Source organism: Acipenser ruthenus, chromosome 1 (genome assembly GCF_902713425.1).
Source record: "Acipenser ruthenus chromosome 1, fAciRut3.2 maternal haplotype, whole genome shotgun sequence".
NCBI lineage: Eukaryota > Metazoa > Chordata > Actinopteri > Acipenseriformes > Acipenseridae > Acipenser > Acipenser ruthenus.
The window spans coordinates 13,730,310-13,753,790 of record NC_081189.1 but is presented as its reverse complement, the minus strand read 5'-3'; the positions used below and the strand labels follow the sequence as shown (position 1 = coordinate 13,753,790).

At 38.8% G+C, this 23,481-nt stretch overlaps 1 long non-coding RNA gene across 1 annotated transcript in view; it reads left to right on the top strand.

Moving 5' to 3' along the window:
- The window catches only part of LOC117963278 (uncharacterized), a 50,323-nt gene extending 28,444 nt beyond the window's left edge, over nt 1–21,879 (top strand). The window contains exons 3-4 of the long non-coding RNA XR_009309628.1: nt 13,288–13,393; nt 21,816–21,879. This is a non-coding gene — a long non-coding RNA (uncharacterized LOC117963278). The remainder of the gene's footprint in view (nt 1–13,287; nt 13,394–21,815) is intronic.
- The last annotated feature ends 1,602 nt before the right edge of the window (nt 21,880–23,481 follow it).

Sequence of the window (23,481 nt, the reverse complement as noted above, 5' to 3'; positions counted from 1 at the left end):
AAATAAATCGGTGCGCCTGAGCGGCATTACAAATAAAGTTCTGTCTCTTGTGTGTCAGTGAATTGTCCACCACCTTCCAGTGTCACACAATAAATTTAATACCCAACTTATTTCATTGTGGGATGAAAAAATATACAGTTGTGGCTCGCTAAAAGTCATTGTATATAAATAAAGCCTATGTTGGTGACAATATTCTTTGTACTGTTTTGAGAGGTTTATCATGAAAGCTGGTCTTGCAACCTCCAACACCATGTACAACACTAGTTTTTCAGGGCATAAAGGCAGCTGATTCCTCTTACACCCAGAGTCTTTTACACGTCAGCCCTTTAGCACTAATCAACTATATGCATGGACACATTCATTCCTACCTGCAGTGGTTCTATCAGGTTTTAACCCTTCTCTACCAAACCTGTACAGGAGTAAAATATCAGCACTACTCTACATCCCAATTTCCTGCAACTAAGTTGTATCTAGCCAGTTGTATACAGCTCAAATATATTTTCTTCTCAGACAAAAATGTATTTGCCTCTAAATAAATCCCACAGTGCAGCATTTATTACTTTAATCACTTTCATGACTACCTCTTCTGCACTGGTTATGATAATTACTTTTGACAACAATGAGGCTTACACTGCTGGCTGCTTCAAAAGCTTTCTAATATATCAAACCCCATACCATGCCCCAGCATTATTTCACTGCTTGTGTGCTAGCAGACAAAGTCATGCTACATGTTATTGGACTTTGAAGAATATATTTTTGTTTTTTACACTAATCAACAGTATCAATCAAAGTGTGTTCTCAAAGTGATGAAAAATAATGGTGCTGGTCTCTCTGTTGCACCTCTCCTAATGAGATTTCCACATAGGAAGACATGGTATGTGAAATAATTCTCAATTCAACTTTAGCCTTGCCTTCAACTCCCACAGTCGTAGACAAAAGTATTGGTACCCTACATGTATTATAAGATAATTCAAGAAAACATATTAAATACAAGCATTTAGTGAACATTTGCCACTAAGTAATACAACAAAGACCAAAATACACAATTTCTGGTAGTTTAACAAATAATCTTTATTAAAAGAAACTGAATTAAGAAAAGCACTTAAGCCATTTCATGTATTTGTTCATGACAAAAGTATTAGCATCTTTACATTAAAGAAGTACCACAGAACAAACTCAACTGAAACGCTTAAAAGGAGTGGATGTTCAATAAAGACACAAGTTAGGAGAATTGTCCGAGCAGCAGAAAAAAATAAAAATCCAAGATTAACAGCTAAGGACTTAAAGTTTTAGAAGCATCATGCATAATAACACATGCAAGAACTGTACAATGGTAACCAAACACAGAAGAGCTGTATACCCGTAGGCCTCGCTGCAAACCACAGTTGTAATATTACAATAGTTTATGTCAAAAATTGATTGGGGACCTTTGACCTTTTTATGGACCTTTTGCCTTTGTTTGTGAATATATAACTAGATAATATGTAAGGAGTGGCCATATTTTTTATTCAAGCAGTAGAGCCGTCGATGCGGGCTCTACCCTGTGGTAGATGACCGCGACTGGAGTTATGCGATCTGAGCCGTAGGCGACGGCGCTAACGAAAGTCAAGGTATTCTACCACATGGTAGAGCCTGCATCGAGAGGGCTCTATTGCTACTACAAAACGATTTATTTCTTTATTTTCTCTTTAAAAAAAACTTTAACACCTATATTTACCTTGATCTTTTGATATTTCACCGAGTAACCTTCCGCTGAGGAAAATAGTCCCTAACATAATTAGAATAGAAAAACGACACACGTAATTTATTTACTGGGGTCTTAGTCTTTCTTATTATAATTTCTCTGGACATGTACAACTGTTGAATAGTCCGTGTAGTATTGAGTCGGACTCGAAACTTGTTGTTGGAGGCGGGGCTTCATTCAAGCTGGCAGGGACTGGATTGGCTGGTGCGGAAAGAACTGAAGCAGGGTTGGCAGTTTGACTGGCTGTTTTTGACACGGTGTTTGGATCCAGCTGATTGCAGAATTGTGGACCAATCATGTCTTTCCTGTTGATTTGCTGTCCAGTAGCTGCGAATTGAGCCTTCATTACAGTGTCCTGTCACAAACATGATTTCCCTTGTCTCTACACCAACGTCAGAAAGTATGTTTAAGTAGCTTTTTATGTTAGCAGATTAGTTGTAGATTAGAATGTTAAGTGAAAAAGCCAGTATTTATGCACGGATTGATTATTTCACAATTAAGCACTTCAACGTTCCAGCGGGCATCTATGCAAATTAGAAGTCTGCTAGATCTGGAAGCTGATTGCACTCAATCATTTTCTAATATAGATAGATAGATAGATAGATAGATAGACACTTATGAGTATTGAATATAGATAGTTATTTATGGTTTTTATAAGACATATATGCTCATTGCTTTTTGAATATAGCCATAAGCCCCAGTCCTGGTATAGCGCTCTTAAAAACACAGCATTAGTTTATTTTACTTCAGTTTTTATATATTTAATCTTAAACTATAATATATTAGGCACTAAAGGGGAGACTAGGTGTCATCTAAAGACCCAATTTCTTAAGTTAAAAATAGTAGCCTATCCACAAAAGAGAGAAATGCAGGCACAGAAATGATTAAGAAAGCCAAGCAGTTAAAGTAAGCTTATCTTTCATTACATCATTTGTATCCGTTTTTTCTCCAAAAGAAAGCATTTGTGGTACTCAAGCTGCTTCTTTGTTATTACAAGTTCTGAGTGATTTCAGAACAACTGTTTTGAGTTTATTGTTATGGAATGTTTATTGTATTTATTATTTTATTTATTTATTTGGGATGTATTATTTGTCATCCTTAATGAAGAGGGTGAATAAAGGAGACTCAATGACATGCTGTTCTGAACACTGTCCCCCCTCTATCCCTGGAAGTTAAAAGAACCATTCTGTAGGCAATAATTATTTGAATTGTTTACCTCCATGTTAAGAAAGCTATGCATTTTAACAGATGATATATGGTAAGACAACCATTTTTAATCCCCACAGTTATCCCACAGACTTATAAGCTTACATTTTGAAGAAATGATTTATTACATTTTAGGTGTTAAGGTAAAAAAAAATCGCAATGATAGATTTAGATCTATTTTTTAAAGAACAGTAAAATTCTTTGGAATGGTTAGTTTGTAAATATACTTGATTCATTGTTTGCCAATTTGACAAATACAGATTTATACACCTCTAAACGTACACTTCCTGAGTATATATGGATCATTCTGTTAGGTGCTATTTTAATGATCTAAATGGAAGCTGAATCAAGTCTCATGTATGTTTAGTGACCGGCAAAGAAATGTAAACTCAAATGCACATTTAGAGGTGTTTTCTACACAAACAGCAACATGAATTACACACATGATGGTGTTTAGATCTGTAACCTTTCCCCACACCATATTGTCTCATTAACATTAGGTTTTGTTCAAAATGTATCCTCATGTTAAATTAAAAGAAAACAATGTGTCTCTTGAATACAAAGAGTGTTGTTATGGACCAGTGGCTTCTGGTGAAGTGTAAAACCAAATGAGATGTTTCAGGACGAGGAGAGCATGAGCCCTAACCACCACAGATACCAGGGGGTTTAGTTTACTGCTTCTGCCATCTGCCTGCTTGCTTAACTTTACCAACTGAGAAACTGTAATCTCTGCATTTTTAATTTTGCACCAAAAAATATTCCATATTCAATCAACAGTTTCACTTCCCAATACAATCATTATATTAACCTGAATATAAACTATTTACCACATTCAACCAGACCTCTAAATAGGTCAAGGAAAAATATCTCCTCTCAACTGGGCCCCCTGTCTTGTAATTATAGTCTTTTTCCATGCGAGACTAAGTAATAGTTCTAATGTGTTGTCTTACAATAATTATTAGTAATACCATATGGTGAGTAAAGCAATTAAACATTTTCATTTGGGACACAGCATGCCAGATGCATTTACTACAGATAATAATAATTTATTGTTTTATGTCTTTCTAATGTCATGCAACCAAAACATGTTACATTTACAAAAGCCAGGTTAGAAAAATAGATAATCTATTGCCATTTAAACACGTTCTGTACCTATATATCTATTATTAAAGCAGTTTTAAAGCAGGATGTGTTGATGAAGACTCCATGGGACTAACTTGCCTGATGACCACGATAACATTTTCTAAGATGAGACATGGTCATGTGGTAGACATGTACTAGCCTAGTTGGCTGCTTGTAGTTAACATCCATATATAATCAACAATAGTTAAAATAATGTCTTTCAGAGATTATCCTTTGTATTTAATTTATTATCTTTTGATACTGAAGCTATTCTGCAATACGTTGGTGTTCGTCAATTTAGTTGCATATTACACTCATTGCATACTACAATCGATAACTTGATCTATTATTATTATTCTCATCATTATTATTTAGCAGCTGCCTTGCTCCAGTCTCAAATAACTCTTAAGATATTTAAATACATAGACTATAGTATTTGTAATGTTGGATGCATAATGTATAGAGAGAGCAGTTGGTTGAAGCTGCTTCTGAACAAAATAAATCTATACATTACTTTAAACAGTAAAACATAAGAAAATAGTAACAGAAAAACCTCCTGTAGTTTAATAATGGACATGTTTGATATGCATCAAATAAAAATAACGACATTACAAAAGACTCCAGTACCGATTGGTGTCAAAGAAACCTTCTCTTTCATAATAATACATCACAAAGTACCATTTATAACACTTTGGGAACTTTAAACGAAAACCATAGACTACAATATGCTATTGTTGTTGTTCAAATACAAACATAACTCTTCTCCTTTTTTGCCATCTTTATTTTTGTGGCTCTGGCATAGAATGTGGTATGTGTACCAAAACTTGACCCGTGTAACGTCAGAAAATGGAACGCTGTCCATGCTTTGACTGACTACTGCATACATCATTACGAACAAGACAAACTATAGTGCAACCCCAAAATCCTATATATTTACAATTTAACCCAATGTGTTGCTCAGCAGTTAGTCACATACATTTGCTGAATAGTGAAAAATTATATTAAAAATAACTTTAAGGGACGAACTCCTTGGCTAATTTTAATAGAGCATATATGGGTTCCTATATATATATATATATATATATATATATATATATATATATATATATATATATAAATATATTCTGCTTTACATATGACAGGAGCATCTCCAACATCGGAAGTCTATTTATGTGTACATATACAGTTTTCTATCATAGGGATTTATCACAAACTGTTAGTCATTTAGGTTAGCAAAGGAAGATCTCAGAACCCTTTTTGAACATGGCTTCCACACAATGTAAACGCTGCCTTATCTTCTGATAAGGAAAGGATTGACATGTTGTTATAAATTGTTTTTTAAAATCTATTTCTTATTGGTTTCAGACCAAGTGGGTTTAAAGCACAAGATCAATATGCTTTGAATTCAACATTTCTATACATTTAAAAGATAGTAAGCCTCTCTTTTATCCCTAGACCCCTGTCACTAATGCTGTCTGTAGTGTGGATTGCATTGTGTAGATTACAAACAATTTTTCATAAAAAGCCTGCAAACTACAAAATCTGTAACTCACAACCACTCAACAACAGAGTGCTCCTAAAACTTATACAGCAATTTACAGCAACCAGTAGTGTATTTTGTTCTTGTCTCTTAAATAATGAGTACAAACATCTATGCATTATCTTAAAAAGGTGCCATTTTTACTTGGATAGTCTATAGTTGTGTTGGTGAATCGTCAAGAGCCCTACATTGGAGCAGTTTTGAAGCTGTCCATGCTTGAATGCATGTGCTTTCATACCTCAATGACACAGCCCAGCCCACAAGACGCCACATTAGAGATGCTGCAAAATGCCCTCTGCAATTGGGTGGCATTGTAAATGTGTTGTACTAACATTTATCCTGCCTTAGCTATGGTAGTGCACAGAATGTGTTGAATCAGCTTGTTTACAGTGCCCAAAAGTGTTTTATGGTGGTATGTCTTTTTATAGAAATATTTATTATATTAATGTTTTAAAACTGCAGGAAAAATACAATGACTTACTATTGATGTTGATGTGTTAATGCTGGAGACATCAGTGGAAGCATTTTTTAGCCAAGATTAAAACTGTTTTTACCAATAGGAAAAGAGCTCTTTGACAGTGTTTAACTTTAGGTGGACTTTGGACAAAGAGGTAGACGCTGTGCTATGAATGTGAGGGTACTGACACAAACTGTGTGCTAAATTACTTTCAGGAGAGCTTCCACGAAACCAAGGATTGAACTGACGTTAAATCCTTGCATATGGTACCAGTGGATTGTGAAATGTCTCAAGAGAGCAGGCTTTCACATTTACGTAATCAAACATTGCATTCCTAAAATTGAGATCTCCGGGAGATTTGGAGTTTGAAGTACTAGCGACCTTCATGGATGTATATAAATATGCAGTTATAAAATTTAATTTGCTGGATAATGTCAAATCATATACTACCCTTCATCCTGTACTTGCCAGAAGGTATATTTGAAAGATCTGAAGCTTGTGAATTAATTTAATATATCTATCTAATGCAGTGGTTTTTTAAATTGTTATTCTTGTCTCAATCTTGGTTATGAAACCACACATTTTTGCATTTTTTTCTCTCTCTATGGTGTTCTGAGTCACAGAGATGGAATCATATGGTGAAAAGATTTCCTTAACCTGCCCCTAATGAAATACATAAATAATGTTTGACACCACACAGGATTTTTTAATTATTTTAAGCCATTGCACTTCAAGTAGAGAATGTACTGCTTGTTTTATGAGCTACGCAGGAAGCCTACCTTGGTAGTGCAGGGCAGTCGTTATTGAGAAGTGATAGCTTCAATATTAAACTGATTTTTAATGTACCAGCAATAGAAGTGGGTGGGCAAGGCATTTCACAAAGAAACTGCTAAACATTTTTCAACTATTTGTTTGTTTATTTAGCAGACGCCTTTATCCAAGGTGACTTAGAGTCTAGGGTGTGTGAACTATGCATCATCTCACCCGACAGACGGAGCACAAGGAGGTTAAGTGACTTGCTCAGGGTCACACAATGAGTCAGTGGTTGAGGTGGGATTTGAACCGGGGACCTCCTGGTTACAAGCCCTTTTCTTTAACCACTGGACGACACAGCCTCCTTGAATATTTCCAGATATCGAGCAGTTATTAAAAATGCTTCCGGAAAAGGTGCCTTCTAATTTTGTATAAAGATTTGTATAGTAGTACTAATGGTAGGTTTTTCAGTTTGTCTGACAGTACTTCTCTCTGTACTACTTAGTCTAGCTCAACCGTATTTAGAATGCGTGGAATATTTCCATTGCAATTATATAATACACACATTGTTATTCTACAATTGTGGTACATTATGTCACCTTTATTTTTAAACACGCAAAAAGATATAGCGCCTTTGGGACCAACTGTAACACCAGTACTTTTGCTGTGGTGTGTCAGAAATGCAGACAGAAGTTTAAGGCTAAAACAACACAGTGGGCATATTAAGACACAGTCCAGGAAAGCAAATCAAAACAAAAACGTAACTCCATTTGGAGCAGTGATCCTAGCGGCCAGCTACCAAAGTACAGCTAATTTTGTGTGTAGTGTTTAGGGCTCTGGACTCTTGACCGGAAGGTCGTGGGTTCAATCCCAGGTGGGGGACACTGCTGCTGTACCCTTGAGCAAGGTACTTTACCTAGATTGCTCCAGTAAAAACCCAACTGTATAAATGGGTAATTGTACGTAAAAAATAATGTGATATCTTGTAACAATTGTAAGTCGCCCTGGATAAAGGTGTCTGTTAAGAAATAAATAATAATAATACTAGTTTGAGAGTTGCAGACTTATGGTTTCCGAAAGGAGTGTGTGACTTAAGGCAAAAAAGAAAGGCCCATAGTCCCTTCAAGCAAGCCATGGTTCACATTGATTTAATTGTTCTATCCCTAATTAGTGGGTAAACTGAAATGACAAATACAGACATTTTTGAGGTATGAAATGCAAACACTTTGTTTATTTCCATGCAAATGCTTTATTTTCCTATATATTACAATGCAACAGGGATGGTCATTTTCCACTACAGTATATACAAAATCTGTAGCCATAACTGTCTACGGTTTATTAACTGTGAAAATAAATGGGATACAACTTCTTACATTTGTTTTATTTTATTTCATCATAAAACATTAGGCAGGTGGTTAATAGAGTCATTATGGGGTGAATCACAATACAGTCTGTCAAAACAAATCCTCCTTAATGAAAGACAAATTAAACACTTTGACAGCCGAAATATAAAGGGCAGTTTGTCTCTGTAATTGCATTTGGGGAATGTGACAGAGATGGACGAGTGGTGACGTCAGGCCAGAGTCAGGAAAGAAAAAACACTGACAGATACTGCGGTCAAAAAGACGCTGCACAACGTTTATTTAAATAACAAAAATACAATAAATATTTAAACAGAAAACACTGCTCACAGAGCAAAATAAATGTAAACAAAACCAAATCACGAACAGAAACTAAACAACACAGGTCAGGCTGGGCAATCACTTTCACTGATCCTGTATCTTCTATTGTAAATTCCTCTCACTCCTCGCTCGCTCTTGTTCCTCCTCTGAACACCCACCGAGCTGGAGAGCTGCAGGCTTTTTATACCATGACCGAGGGGTTTAACTAGCTGGTAATTCTATTATCCCTTGGCGACAATCTGCACAAGTTTACTAATTATTCCTGGCAGAGGACGAGCCCCAATCTCGCCTCTGCCAGAACACTTTTTAAAAATAAACAAAACAATAACAAACACGACACACGGCTCTCGCCGTCATATTTACACAACGATAATAAATACAAATAAATCGTACACCAAAACACACGGCTTTCCCCGTCATTTAAATACAATAACTAAATCCGAATACAATAAATCAAAATAACACGGGGGCGGAGGGGGAGACCCCGTTCTAAAAATAAATAACAAATAAACATACAGGACTCCTCGCCCTGTTACAGGGACATAACTGTAAATCAATATGCAAATGTGAATTCCAGGATTGTTAACAAAGTGAAACTGTTTATTATTATTATTATTATTATTATTATTATTATTATTATTATTATTATTATTATTATTATTAATTATTTATTTATAAAAAAACAATTGTTACAAGATATCACTTCTCACACAAAAGGTGTACACCTTTGTGTGGCACTGTCAGGAGGTGAGTGGTGTGGGAAAGAAATGAATGTCCAAACAGCAAGTACAGTCCATACAGTAAAAACATCTGTATTTAATAATAAATAATAAATTCACCCTTTATATGGTGGGTAAACCAGTCCCAGACAAAATGAATAAACAAACAATTACAATCCAGTATTTCGACCTTTGTGCACGGAAAAGTGCTCCAGGGTGTTTGGCTGTGCTCGTGCAGTGCTGTGCAGAGGTAGTGGTGCTCTCTTGTGTATGTGCTGGTTCAGTGGCGGCAGCACCCAATCCTACTTGTACTCTACAACACAAACAAAATAAAACAACAACACTGCTCCAGCACGTTAATTTCAGCGTAAGGGGCCATACTCGCGTAGCTGCATCCCCTTTGTACTGCCAAACTCCTCCCTGTGATCAGCACAGCGCCATGCTCTATCCAATTGTTGCGTATCACACAGCCGATCACAATAGATTTGTTTAGCAGTCTTGCTACTACGCCCTTCCTCCAAGATGGCCGACTTCCGGTTCCATCCTACCATCGAGTCGACCCATCCCTGTGAAAGTGTACCACCAACCTTACTTAGCGCCGTTACTGGTCAGGAGGTAGAATTACAGCTCTCCTCATCAGAGGCACCAAAAGTGGTGCTCCTAGTTTTTGTTTGGAGGGAAGGGGGGGTCATTTATTTTGGGGTAATTACAATAAAATGCAGACTGTCACATCGCATCTGTGTAGCTTCAGTTGTGTAGGGTCATGTCGCTGTGAAAGTCTGGTGTGTAGCGGCCTTAACTCAGCTGTATCCAGGTTAGACTTTTAGCATAGATATTGGTGGGGAGCAGCAGTGGTGCAGTCAAGGCGGAACTTTAGAACATTTACCGATGTGTTATGAAAATGCTTATATAGAGCCTGACCGCTCTAATTTCGGTGACTGGGCATCAATGACGCAATCAATTTTCCATCTGGAAATCAATAGTCTTTCCATTGAATACACACTGGAACAAAAAAAATCTGTGTCCCTACATACCAGTTTTGATGGTACACTCAGAACTGGAGTCTAATAACCGGTGTGTATTTTAAATTAGTCAAATCTCCCGCACAATCGTCTGATTCAATCAGTCGTCCTTGTGATGTAATGAAGAGAACATTAGGGACTTCTATTACAAACCACAGTACAACTTTAAGAAGCCTAACCATTTTTTTAAGTAAAAATGCTGACAAAGACAGCTGACAGCAAAAGCGCATCCTATGACTATGGCCATAAACACGGGTTTAAAGCTGTTTTGTACATCGATCACAGAGACCCGGGGATTGGAGTGAGAGACTGCCCTTGCAGTCATTCATTCTGCTTGTGCTTTTAGGATTTCATATATATTACAAAAGCATAAATAAGTGCTACACATTTATTTAAAATAAAAAAAAAACCTGCTAAGTAATGTTATAAACAATTTATTTATCTGCTTTGCTTGTTTTTTTCTCACAACTTACAGTACCAAAACTGCTGTTTTTTTTTTCATCTGATCCAGGAAAAATAAAATATTCCAAATGTAGTGTACAATTAAATTGTCCAGAACTGTCAGCAGATAGACTTTATAAAAAAAACATTTCAAAAACAAAAACTATTTAAATTGTACTGATACAGTTCCTAAATTGTTGACGGTGAGAGAGAGCGAATTAATCAGAGTCAACAATCTCCCTCCCGACCTGTGAGGGCACGGTATAACAGGAACAGTGTACCCTGGACTGGATGGTTTGACAGTTCATTCCAGGGTCAGTTGGAAGTCAGCCATCCAAAAAGGGGGCAAAGCCACAATACTATAAGTCAGCGCCTTACTGCGGTAGGCGATGTGTCAGTCATGGATTGGAGGTGATGTGATTGCACTTGCTACCAAAGGGGGCGGGACTGAAGGTATATCAGGGTGTGCGGCCGAGTGATCTGTTCCTTTGGAGGAGTCGCTGTAGACGGCTAAATACCCGGGAGCTGTCGCTATTCAGCCAGCATCAATCCCAGTCTGCACTGCACCACTGTTAGCACTATTGCACGTATTCACAATACCACTTGCACCTGGTGCACTGACTGTGGGACTGGCGATCGTGTAGGTGTTTTAATGTGTGTGTTTATTGTTATTATCATTTCGGGACTGAAAACTATACTTTTACTGACCATAAACATCATTGTGTATAGTCAGTGTTATTATTTAAAAGCCTTAATAAAGCTTCATTATTTACCATTGAACTTTTGTTGGACTGTTTCTAAGCACTGCATCACCTCTACACCTGTGCATTACAAACCACTTTCACAGTGACGAATAGAAAATAACTGAGCGTTTGTGTGATTCATAATTTTATTATATACTAATATCACAGGGCATCGTGGTGATTGAAGTTCTGCACTGGAGATGACATAATCAAAAGGAATAGACAAAAATAGCCAAAAAATACCCACGGAACCAAAGACAACAGTAACCCGCTAGATGCTTTCAAAACAAGTCACATTTGGATCGAAAAGCACCAATCTGGCAGCACGGGGGGAGTAGCCTAGAATTCGCATGCAAGATGCATGCATTGCCTATTTAAATGTTACTTCAAGTTCAATGTACAAATAAAACATAAGTTTGTATAATTTGTTTTAGAAAAATCTATATTTTAATTGGCGTTCCGGTACTTTAAGATTTAGGACTACACCACTGGGGAGCAGTGATAAGAAGATGCTATAAATTGTGAATTTAATAAATTGAAGAATATTTAACAGTATATTGTAGGATCTAACAAAACCCAAGCCAGATGGTGGCCATAATTGTTAAAACTAATCTGTGTCAGCATTTAAATGTGTCACTTTTTTTAAAAGAGGGATGACCTTTTTTCTCATCATCATGTAGCAGCAGATTTAGTCGTAGTGGTCATAGTGGTGGAGGGGCTGCAGTTTCACAAAATTCACCATCTGTTCAGATGGGGCGCCAGTGTCTCAGTTCATGCATGTTTTAGTTTTCAGAAGCTAATCCATGCTACAGAAAATCCCATCAGTACAATTTTAGAAACATTTTTTCCTATTAAAAGAAATCTGTCTGAAGAGTCCACTAACATAGTAATGTTGGTAATGTATAATTAATAATTCAGAATTGATAGCACTGATCTTCACACTTCTTACACAAGCTTGCCTAACCAATATTTCCTTTGACCTTTCAAGACTCCAGAATAACGACTAGTTCCAAATAAACTCTCAAATCCGTGTTCCTAACATTGGAACTGTGGAGTAATCAATACCTGCTGTACACACTTCACGGCTGGGGCATTTTCCTTTTTGCAATTAACTATATGTATATGTATATGTATATATGTAATATTTGCAAAATACAAGTTATATGAATTGATGCGAATGCATTGAATGGGCATTTCACTGAGCTGTTTAAATTAATTTTGCATGCATTTATAGACAGCCAGTGTTGGTAGGAATAGTCTATTGTGAATTTGTGATTTTGTTCTTATTTTTCAAATAAGAAAAATATGCTTCAATGTTTAATCAATAGGAATCTTTACATTTAACTGCATCTATTTGGTATTTAACATATATATCAAAATACACAGTTCATGCAATCAAATTCCTTAGGGCAGATGATGCTTGAGATAATTACCACCTTTCCAGGCTGGTTTAAGTTATGATATTTTTAACATTCTGCTTGCATATATCCCCACATTTCATCTCTATGTATTATTCATTCCGTGATCTTTTCTCAATGTGCCCACACTTCTTGCATATGAAATATTCAATAAATCAGCGGAAGTAATGCACAAGATGTAGGGTTTGTATGTTAACTTGTCATTCAACATAATGTTATTTGGTAAATTAATAAAATAACTGTGTCAACCGGTAAATGTACACAGTTACCCGCAGATGTGTCCATTTATGAAATGACCAAGTAAGTGTTGGTTAATAGCCAGTTCATTTATACAGTTACTGGTAAATGTATAAAGAACATTAAATAAGAGGTAGATTCATTTAGATTAATGTGTCAAATTATGTTTCTGCTTGTATTAATGTTTGATTTCTTTCAAATAGGTACTTTGATGCCTGGAATTTAATTTGAAAAAGCAATAAGGAGTGGACTCTCTGAAATGGGAAAACGACAGCATGTAAAACACAGCACAAAAACGTATCAGTTAAGGTAATGTACCAAAACTCCGCCCCTTTTCCAAATGACCAACTTCCTTTTAACCCTAGGAACGAAGTGTCAGGCCAAGTAGTCCAGGGTACTCTGTTCCCGTTACTTAGCGCCCTCACAGGTCGGGAGGGAGATTTACCACCAAGAATCATTGTCTTTCTGTCACAATCCATGACATAATCATGAACTGTTCCAGTTATATTATCAGAACATGTTGTGTTCATTTAGGGTCAACACATGTATAAATAAACCTATTTCATGATATTAATGGTGAGAAATATGTCCTATTACTTACAGAAAAACAATAACTCAATAATATATGTACGGTCCTACTTTTTTTTTTAAATAACCTGCAACAACTGCAGTACCATGCATTTTTAGAAAATATTTTTTGGGTGAATCCTTGTAACTCATTCGGAAAGTCAAAGACATGGCAACATAAATTGAATACGCACTGATAAGTTTGATTGTAGTGTAAACACATTAGACAGAGCTGTCAAACAGATGAGCAGTTTAATCACTGTTTTGAAATACTAAAACAATTGTATAGTTCCAACAAACATCTGGTAGCAAAGCATTTCAATTTAAATTGAAAGCCTTTTGATGCCATTAAAGTCACTTAGTTTGTCAGGTACAAAACACAAGATAGAAATAATTCTAAAGTTTTACATAGAGAGAGGTTACTGCTGAGTCTAATATAATGGAATGGTGGAATTCACAGAACTGTACAAATGAGTGGAAGCCATTCAGCACATCAATAGTTTTCACCGTTTAAAAATATGAGATTGGAGTAAATTATATTTTAAATATACTCCAGTATTTCTGGTAATTCTTTCTCTTGTTAAATAAAAACAAAAGTCTGACATTCTACCTAAATAGGAAAAAAACAAACATTTGATGCAATGACTAGTATATAATAGGGTAGCTGCATTGGTTGAGCCTTTTTTTTAGTTTTCCAAGTAATTTATTGATCTCATCTTTTCATTTGGTTTTAAAACGTTCCAGAGAGAAAACGCAAACAGAAATTCCTCTGCAAAGTTGCTTAGTTTAGTCTGAAATGGGTGGAGGTACTGTACAGTGTGCAAGAATAAGAAAGTAACAGACCCAAAATGGGTTGTCTAAAACTTAGGAAAATAGGAACTTATCTAGTGAAATATCTGAGCTCTCAGTCTATTTGTATAACTATATATATAAATTTGCAGTGGAACAACTAATCTGTCTTGCAGGTTTATTTTCTTGGAAACTAACTCACTAACAGTGATATTTCTAAAAGACTACCTGCCCCATCCGGCGCCTATGCTACTGAATTTAATACATCTTCATTTTGAGCAAGCATAGACTGACAGGAAAACAATACATGTTGATCACACCCTTGACTCAAATGAGGTTCCAAATATCTGATTTTACACATTAGATTGGGTTATTCCTTGTTTGTTAAACCACATTCATTACATTGACTCTCAGTTATACACATTGATATTGTAATTTAGTATACTGTACTGTCAGAACTATTTTATCATATGTTTTTTTAATAGCAAATTTGTTTTTAAACAGTTACTAAATCAAATACAGAAGCTACCTACCATGGATAAAGCCTTCACACTGAAATATCTAATATTGGTTATACTTGGTTCAAGTTCTTAGTTCATTACAATTGATATATTCAGTATAAAGACCATTTTAAAAAAAACAATAAAAGTTGATTCACTTCCAAAGTTAATTACGAAAGCAATTCAATTACATGGTTATGTTCATGAGAATAACATTTAAAATATGTCTTCAATTTACCCACATGGCTGAAAACAGTCAGGATTATTAAATCACCAACATCAAATACAATTGCTGGACTATCCCTTTGTGCCAGGCTGGGAACAGCAAGATAATTACTGTGTTTAAAGCAAGATTGTTTACAAATAAAAAGTATTCCTTAGGACTCCTGTCTTACTTCAATTAGAAAATCCAAAACAAATGATATGCTTTATGTAAAATACACAATATCATAGCACCTTGTAATGACTTTGCTTCTGAATTCTTGTTGTGTGTCTAATAAATACGACTACTGTTAGATTATGGCAAAGTTGTGAGTGAACACAGGTGAATGCAATGCAGTGCGGAATAAACAGACAGACAACGATATCCAGGTGCAAGGGTGTTTATTGATGTTTACAATGTCCAGAGCCTTATGGCAAACACCTGTAAATAATAAATGAAGTGATACAGCGGCGTGTATCACTTTGTTTGTAAATCCCCGGGTTTGACCCGTAACCAAAAAGTCCAGTCTTTATCCCACCCACACAAAACACAAACAGTTAACAGTGAGTGAAATTAGTGCTTGTGGTGAAAGACAGTCCTCTGTGAAACGAAGGGTGAAAGTGCTGGTGTCCGGGTTGATGCTGGCTTTCACTGCAGCTCCAGATTGTGTTAGTGGTAGTCTATAACAACAGACAAAACAGGTTTTACTAACACTGACAAACAAACACAACACTCACGGTCTTCTGAAATCACAGGAGTCTCCTTTTTAGGTTGATCTAACCATTTACAAAAGGAACAGATCACTTGCACTACAACCCTTTTAAACCCTCCCCCACGACCCCTAGGTTAACGAGCGCATCTGCTCCTCCAGTCCGCGGATGCCACGCAGTTTCCCTTCCGGGTCATTGAGTTCTGGTACTGTAGCTCCACCCCTTTTCTAGATGGCCGACTTCCACCTAACCCAAGGAATAAATTGTCATGCCATTTAGTCCAGGGTACTCTGTTCCTTTTACACAGTGCCCTCTCAGGTCGGGAGGGAGATCTAACACCAAGAATCAATCGATCTCTGTATTCCACTTGCTTATTGTATGAATTGTAATCTTGGGCTATAGTTCTGCTGCCTGTCAATCTCTCTATTTAATCCCTAGTATACACCCTTTTTCCCAGCTTTGGAGGTACAGCAGTGCAGGCCTCACCTCGGCGAGGGCTGTTCTCAGTGAACCAGCGGGAGACCCCTGTTTTTTTTTCTTCATCTTCAATTCTCCTTGCTCTCCCTTCCTTTCTGTTTCCCTCTCCCTCTGCAAGAGCGGCTATCACCGAGCCAAGGGGAGATCCTGGCCTTTTATCTCTCTCAATCACAAGCACATTATTGCTTTATTCGCTCTAAGAGGCTTCTCTGTCATCCATCTCACACAGCTATTGCTCCTGTCCTGTGAAGTTTTGTCTTTAAGTGGGTCAATACATCAGCCCCAGGGGTGAAAAAAAGACAATTGTATTAGAAGAAAATATTTTCGGATCTGCTGTTTATTTAGATCATTGAACAATCTAGGAACAAACCCAGTTGTTTCACAATTGGTGACCTCTAACCAGTTGAAAAATCAACTCAGTCTGTGACAGGCTAGCTGTAGGGAGGACTTCAGACCAGAGAGAATCACAGAGACAGACGTACTGTGTGTAACTGAGTCGTGGCAGCGATCAGTGTTTTAATAAACAAACAAAAGGTTTTAAACAGAAAAACAGGACACTGCACTTGAGGCCAAAATAAATAGACAAACAAAAACGGACTAACACTTAAACAAACGGTGGACTAACAGACAAACAAGGTGAGTACAAATACTTATTATTATTTTAGTTTCTTTTACCTCCTCTCCACACCCGTTCTCCACTCACCGAACACACCACCCCGAGTGAATGAAATATGTATCTATATATACTGTTGTGCCGTAATTCAATTATAACTCATTATTCACTTGAATCCCAGCACGTGAATTATGTGCAACCTTGTGCTCGCATATTAATTACTTTAAATGCACGTGAAGTGATGTGCAATCCTTGTGCCTAAATACAATTATACATTTTCAATAACTCGTGCTGCACACACCCATTTATATCCCGTGTACCAACTACAATACACCAACATTCACACACACAACATATAACACACAAATGCACACAGGGGCGGGGCACATTGCCACATATACCCTCCCTTGTGCGCAGCACACATGGCCTCAATGGCCACCTCCCCCCTTAAAATCCCCAAAGTCTCGCTCAAAGTCCTGGGCCAAGAACAGGGACTTCAAGGGGTTCATGTGCGGCAATGTTGCCAGTAGCCAGGTTGCTACTGGCCATGCTGTCAGCAGACGTGCTGACAGCTCCCAGACTGACTCCTTCAGCCAGGGCAGTCCTGGCAGCGGAAAGGCTGCTTGGGGATGATCTCCTGACCTCCCCCCTTCTTCGTAGCTGGCAGCACCCTTTTGTGGTGCTCCGGCCACAGTATTTCCTGCAGCGCACGTGCTGCAGTGGGAGCAGGTCTCCTGACCTCCCCCACGATCTCCGGCAGCGAAACTTGCTGGGGTTGGTGGTCTCTGGACCTCCTCCCCCTTCTTCAAAGCCGGCATCTCCCCTTGGTGGGGTTCTGGCCACAGTACATCCTGCTGCGATGCAGAGCAACAGGCATCCCCGGGCGGTGCGAGGCAGGCATCCTTGGGCGGTGCGAAACTTAGCTGCAGCTCCTCTGGTGGTGGAAGTGGGAGCGGCAAGCAATCTTCCCACAGTGATGAAGGTGGAACCAGCAGGTATTCACCCTCTGCTGGTGGAGGTGGCGGAGGCAGAGGCAGCTCCTGCTGCTCTGTCCCTAGCTATGGTGGAGACAGAGGCAGCTCCTGTTGCTCTGCTCCTGCTGGTGGCAGAGGCAGCTCCTGCTGCTCTCCTCCTGGTGGCAAAGGTGGTAGAGGCAGCTCCTGCTGCTCTCCTCCTGGTGGAATCGGTTGAGGTGGTGGAGGCAGGCAGCTCCTGCTGCTCTGCTCCTTGTGGTGGAGGTGGAAGCAGCGTGTAGTCTCCTGCTCTTGCAAGGGACTGGTGCAACTCCCTCTCTTGCAGGGAACTGGTGCGGCTCTACATCACTTGCAGGGGACTGGTGCGGCTCTACCTCACTTGCAGGGGACGGGTGCGATTCTCCCTCTGTCTCAGAAGGGGGAACCAGCAGACATTCTTCCTCTGCTGGTTGTGATGGGGAAACCAGCAGGCATTCTTCCTCTGCTGGTTATGATGGGGACACCAGCAAGCATTCTTCCTCTGCTGGTTGTGATGGGGACAGCAGGCATGCTCCCTCTGCTGGTGGTGATGGTGGAGGCAGAGGCAGCTCCGGCTCCTCTCCTCATGATGGTGACGTTGGGGGAAGTGATACCAGCAGGCATTCACCCTCTGCTGGTGGAAGTGGACCCAGCAGGCATTCACCCTCTGCTGGTGGAAGTGGACCCAGCAGGCATTCACCCTCTGCTGGTGGAAGTGGACCCAACAGGTATTCACCCTCTGCTGGTGGAGATGGGGACAGCAGGCATTTTTCCTCTGTTGGTGGAGATGGCAACAGCTGCCTCTCGGGCGCTGGACGCTCGCGGCCCTCCCGTCTGGGCGCTGGACGCTCGCGCCCCCCCCCCCCCCCCACAGCACAACTGTGATGGCAGCTGGTCGGGCACTGGCTTCCTAGCCTTCCGGCGGAACCACTCCTCTGTGTCTTCCCCCATCCCATCTTTCGGGACAATGCCTGAAGAGCCACATGGACGGAGCAGTGCATGGTCGTGTGACAGGTTTTGCCACAGTCGAAACACCACAGCCCTGCTTCCTCCTTTTCCCCTTTGCTCTGCTGTTGCCAGCTGCTTTTTCCCATTTTTTTATTTTTTTTTGTAGAGTACCCTTTCTGGCCTGAGTCTTGGCAGCGCTGTAATCCCGGTTCCGACACCACGTGTGACAGGCTAGCTGCAGGGAGGACTTCAGACCAGAAAGAATCACAGAGACAGACGTACTGTGTGTAACTGAGTCGCGGCAGTGATCAGTATTTTAATAAACAAACAAAAGGTTTTAAACAGAAAAACAGGACAGGGCACTTGAGGCCAAAATAAATCGACAAACAAAAACGGACTAACACTTAAACGGTGGACTAACAGACAAACAAACAAGGTGAGTACAAATACTTATTATTATTATTATTTTAGTTTCTTTTACCTCCTCTCCACACCTGTTCTCCACTCACCAAACACCACCCCGAGTGAATGAAATGTGCATCTATATATACTGTTGTGTACTAATTAATTATTCACTTGAATACCAGCACGTGAATTATGTGCAATCTCGTGCTCGCATATTAATCACTTTAAATGCATGTGAAGTGATGTGCAATCCTTGTGCCTAAATACAATTATACATTTTCAATAACTCGTGCTGCACACACCCATTTATATCCCGTGTACCAACTACAATACACCAACATTCACACACGCAACATACAACATATAACACACAAATGCACACAGGGGCAGGGCACATTGCCACATATACCCCCCTCCCTTGTGCACAGCACACATGGCCTCAATGGCCACCTCCCCCTTTAAAATCCCCAAAGTCTTGCTCAAAGTCCTGGGCCAAGAACAGGGACTTAAAGGTGTTGCTTGAAAACAGACTTTGTCAATATAGTGTTAAAATAAAGATGCTCAATTCCTTAAAGTGGAGTTGTATTAACTATGCCAAAAAAACATTCAATATTCCACACTGTAACCTTTTCAAATCAAATAATTGAGTTCCAGTCCCTGCCCATGTAGAAAAAAAAAATACATTATATATATATATATATATATTATATAATGTTGAAGCTGACACCCTGGAATCCTTCAAGAAGCTGCTTGATGAGATTCAGGGATCAATAGGCTACTAACAACCAAACAAGCAAGATGGGCTGAATGGCCTCCTCTCATTTGTAAACCTTCTTATGTTCTTATATAATTAACTCAGCAGGGCTTAATAACAAACCTGAATTCACAGAGTTTCTTCTCAGTGAGTATGTTTATCCCCACCAGAAAATCAATCACCATTTCAAATGTCTAACTTAAGTTGGTCTGTGGGTGGTAAGCAGAGGCCTAGAAACTTTACACTCCACTACACAGAAGACAAATTGAGATACTGTCTGACCAAATGTACCCCAGTGTTTTAAGGTTGTCTTTTCTTAAAGCTGTGGTTACAGTTTCTGCTGTTACAGTTTGCAGGGGCAAAGCGTTCTGATGAAATGAGTGCAATCGCAAATGCAGTGGTTAAAGTCAATCTGCCCGCAGGGAGTGGCTTCTCCAAAAGTGTGATACTGATGAAATTAAACTAAGCGCGTTTTGTGGCACACTGACAGCACCCAGCCAATCAATGAGTAGGTTGGGGAATCTGCTATCCAATCAGGGCCAAGCAACAATCCCTTTTTAGAGAAAGAATGCGGTTGGATCACCGCAAGGCACCCATTTTGAATGTAGAAGTGGTGATCATGTCGAGCGGCAGTAGCACAGAGCAAGAAAAAATAGCGCAAGTCAGAACAGCAAGTGGTAGGTCACTCGCCGAGATAATACATAAACCACGCTTCACGACACAGAAAATTCCTATATTAATACATGTGAACAGTAAACAAGAAAGTCAATGTTTTTTTTGTTTTTTTTTTTTTACTTTTCTTTCTTTGATTTACTCTTTCTGTGTCAGTCCAAATGCACGTAGTTGCTACTTAGGACTACTTTGCTTTTTATAGTGTGCTCAATTGTTAAAGTTCCAGATTGCACTATGACGAAGTGCCCGCCCCTGTGTGTATTTTGTGTGTTATGTGTTGTATGTTGCGTGTGTTGATGTTGGTGTATAGTCATTGGTACACAAGATATAAATGGGTGTGTGCAGCACGAGTATTTAAATTGTATAATTATATTTAGGCACGAGGAGGGCACAAATCACTTCACGTGCTGGTTAAATGTAATATGTGAGCACGGGGTTGCACTTAATTCATTCACGTGCTGGGATTCAAGTGAATAATTAATTAGTAATTAAATCCCAGCACAACAGTATATATAGACACATTTTCATTCACTCAGTGTTTGGGTGTTCAGTGAGTGGAGAACGGGATTGGAGACGGAGGTAATAATAATAATAGTAATAATAGTTAAACGTATCTGCTCGCCGTGTTTGTCTAGTCCGTTTTGTTTTGGCTCGAGTGCCGTGTCCTGTGTTTTTGTTTCAAACCTTTTTATTTTCTGTTCTGTTTATTAAATGCTGAGCGAAACCATTCGCTCAGCTCCACCAAACCACACCTCTCTGTTTATTTCCTGGCTCTGGTCAGACGCCACCCACTCCGGCCGTCTTTGACAAACCACTAAATAAACCTGGTTTCAGCGGGTCTTAACGCAGCGCTCAATTGTCTATTTGGGACTCCACTGCGCTGTCATCAGAATCGCTTCAACGAATATGTTAATGATACCACGCCCCAAAATTTATGCTGACCCGTGGCGATGGGGTAGGCGCTCTATAATGGCACAGGACATGTCTTCAGAATACCATTTCAACACAGTGTCTTCACTCCATTTATGCACATTAGAATCGGTCAATATGTGTTTCTTGTGTGTTCTATACTATTTTATGATCTCCTTTTTGGTTTTGACAGATTTTCAAAGAAGTTGTATTACTGTCCAATTTATACAGATGTGGACAAAGAGAGATCCAGGTAATTATCATGGGAATGTTGTTTTGCATACAGTGTTGTCTCGAGTGGTTGGATCGGGACCAAACTAGTTTGCTCTGACAACCAACCCTAACCATGCATCCCTTGTGACAGATCCACTGCATCCCCAATAAGAAAGCCAGCCCTATAGGGAAAGAAATAGCAGAGGTGCATGTACACCTGCAATTGATCACACAAGCTTATGTGATACATCCAGAGACCTGGTGCTCTACGGTGGCATAGACAAACCAACCTACCTATTTATCTGTTGACATTATAGGGGGTATACCCCCTGGCCCACTACAATATATAAACATGGGTTTGTCACAGTTGTCCCTAATACAATACATGTGGTCTCTCGCACATGTTTGACTAAACTAATTTAAATAGGATGAAATACCAGATGATGACATCATGAATTTAAGCGAATAATATTTTTTTTGTTTAATGGCAAGCAGATGAGACTAAAGCATACTTTAAATATGGATAGCCAGTAAAAACCCCAAACAAAGCAGAGGTTTAGAAAAAGAATTAAAATCGGAACTGAAGCTGGATGGGTGGGATCACAAAATGTAATGGATCAAGAAACACATAAAGGATAAGACAAAGAAAACATGGCTAGCCAAACCTGCAGATTAAACAAAAACATGTTCCTTTTCTGTACAAATCGTTGCATTCGTTTTTTTTCTCAACTCAAGAGAGTAGGTTTCACAGACTCTGCAAGGCATGAAAATTACACTTATTCTCTCACAAAAGCAACTTGATTTCTCCATGGGAAACCTGTATATACCATCTGATCCAAGCAGTGATTAAGTCGAGAAGTTTCATGTTTAATGAGAAGCTTAATCAATACTTTTCTGGCATTTTTCTGAATGCTGTTTAGAGCACTGGCTCATTTTTACAAGCCTTCAGTTTCCTCTCCAAATGGACCATGAGCATCTCAAAGAATATTTGTCTGTTGACTGCTGACCCATGATTAGACATTGCTTTGAGTTTCCTTCATAGCTGACCCATTTTAAAATGCCTATAAAATATTTACTTAGTCATTGGGCTCAGCGGATTTCGATCATATTATTATTTTTCTAAATTTTATCCCCAGTTTTCACCCCACTTTATAATGTCCAATTATGTTTCCTCGCCACAGATACAAAACTGCACTTCTCTATTTCAACCAAACTCACAATGACTGGCACTGTATATGAAGCAAAGGTGTAAAAATGAACAAATGCAAATTGAGCTTTTATTACAAGGGAGTGATTTGAGAGAGGAGATAGGGGATTTCCCTGGCTCTGCATTTTCAATTTTCATTCTCGGCAGGGATAATAGATTTTGTTCTTAATTTCTTTCTGCTGGATAATTTCATTTATACAGATGATATTCATGCCCAAATACATTTATTCATCACTGCCTCGCTGGTTTTCACTGTCTCTGTGGACTGTTTTCTAGCTACAGCATATGATACGACCATATATAACCGGGAACCAATGAATTCTCTGACGACGCTGTTTTTAAGGGAAGCCAGCCAATAAGACTCAACAGAACACACAGTTTTAAAAAGTCAGTACATTGACATCGCTGTCATGCTATGCTCAAGCCACTCTTTTTTCAA